Below are 2,159 nucleotides of genomic sequence, written 5' to 3'. Positions count from 1 at the left end.
TGATAGAGAGAGAAAGAAAGAGAGAGAGGGAGAGAGAGAGTTGTCCCAAGCAGGCCAGGACAGCTGACAGCTGGGTTCAGCAGGGGTCAGAGGTCATGGATTGGCAGCAGTGGGGGAGTGAAGTGGAATCTGAAACAACAGGAAGACACACACACACACACACATAAACACACACACACACATAAACACACACACATACACACAGTTCTGGGAGAGGCCTCTGGAACGCTCTCTCTCTCTCTCGTGACAGACAGTTGACTAAAACTTCATCAGTGTGTGGACTGAACGCCTCCTCCCACAAATCTTATCCAGGAGCTTTCACTGTGTGTGTGTGTGTGTGTGTGTGTGTGTGTGTGTGTGTGTGTGTGCGCGTGTGTGTGTGTGGAGATTACCCACAAAGTAAAGTGGGCCCTAGACCTCCATGTATACTCCATATCATATCATTTGAGTCTACATAATTTGATTAATCACAGATTTGTTAGAAATTCAAATACAATTTTCTATGTTTCAAGCGATCAACACACAGAAAACCTCAAGCGAGGTTCTATTATTCCATCATAGGAGAACTGTGAGGCTACAACCAACAATTATTTTCATTATCAATACATCTGACAATTATTATGTCCAATAATCAAGTGATTTTTCAGTGAATAAAATGTCCTAAAACAATGACAATGCTAAAAAGCTGATGCTGATCAGGCATAATGTTCAACATCTCAGTTTGGCATGTTAGCATGTTAACATTTGCTAAGTATCCCTGAACAACTGAGGGTGATAGGAATGTCATTAGTTTTGCAGGCATTTAGTCATAAACTGAAGTCATGGACAAATAAAAATGTTGACCTGATGGTGGTGCTAGAGGAAAGGTCGGGGGATCACCAAACTCACAGGGATTCATCCTCCAGAAATCTAATTTCATTTCAATCCATCAAATAGTTGGGATATCTCAGTCTGGAGAGTGATGGATTTACACAGCAGCTGACAGTGCCATTCCTAGGGCCAAGTGAATGTAATTCAGTAACTATGTCCTCACAGTGTTTGTGTGAGTGTGCACGCTCGCTCTTCCTCTTGTGAGGAGGACTGGCTTTATGGACACCAGATCTGATTTTAATCTGTAAGAGTGAGGACTAGTCCTCAGGCTTATGTTCTTAAACTTTATACATTGATCCATACGAAGGGTGGAAGGGTGCTAACTCAATTGTAAATTACTAAATAAATGTTAATATATTTATATATATATATATATATATATATATATATATATGCTGAAATTAAAGAAAATATTTTAGATATAACTAAATGCACATGTATTTATACAATCAGCATAAATACAATTGTTGGTAATTAATCTGCACATATAATAATCATGAATATTGCCATACATCTGCAAGTTGTGTATGTATTGCTTTATTTCTACATTTCAACCCTTAATGTGTAACAACTATTACTGGATTTCTGTGTTAGTATGTTAATGAGGACAGTGGAAGTCACTTTTTGTCTTCCATACTGGTTTCCCCATGAGGACAGGGACATGTTGCTTATCAAGGACTGGAGCAGTGTAATAGCTGAAAATGCATCTTAATACAGCAAAGACATGATTCCACTGGGGATTGAACCCAGGATCTTCTGCGTGTAAAGCAGACGTGCTAACCACTACACCATGGAACCACACAAATACACTTTTGTAAACACATTCCAACAGTTCAAAGTCTCAATCTGGCACCTAGTTGTATATGTTGTCACTTGTGTTGCTTGAGACAGTGAACAAAAAGTTCTTGCTTCAATCTTGTTGTCAATAAAGTTAAATTACATTTATAAAAGCTGAAAATCTATGCTAAGAGGAGTACTGTCAATATAAAACTTAAAGCTTTGGGAGAGTATGGCCGTATTTGGAGAAAAAAAAATGTGCAAAAGTAAAAATAGTTCATAACAGTGATGGTGTCACCTGCTGGGATTCTTACAATGTTGAGTTACTATAAACTTCATTCATGCATTTATAACCTGAATGAGTCCAGAGGACTGAGGAATCATCACATCAGGTAAACACATAATGTCCTGCATGGTCAAATAAATGCTTTCGTCAGGACGATTTTTTCGGACAGAGATTATTACTCTGTGAATCCTGCTCACCTCTCAAGTTTCCACCTTATATCGTGTGC

The 2,159-nt window shown here is 38.5% G+C and overlaps 1 non-coding gene across 1 annotated transcript; it reads right to left on the bottom strand.

Moving 5' to 3' along the window:
* Positions 1-1,595: 1,595 nt before the first annotated feature.
* Positions 1,596-1,668, bottom strand: trnav-uac (transfer RNA valine (anticodon UAC)). The gene has a single exon. It is a non-coding gene; the product is annotated as a tRNA-Val (tRNA).
* Positions 1,669-2,159: the final 491 nt, after the last annotated feature.

This window comes from Seriola lalandi, unplaced genomic scaffold, assembly GCF_002814215.2.
Source record: "Seriola lalandi dorsalis isolate HSWRI2012SDOR001 ecotype SW California unplaced genomic scaffold, Sedor1 jcf7180002054502, whole genome shotgun sequence".
NCBI lineage: Eukaryota > Metazoa > Chordata > Actinopteri > Carangiformes > Carangidae > Seriola > Seriola lalandi.
The sequence above is the reverse complement of the archived record's forward strand: the minus strand, read 5'-3'. Positions and strand labels throughout refer to the sequence as shown.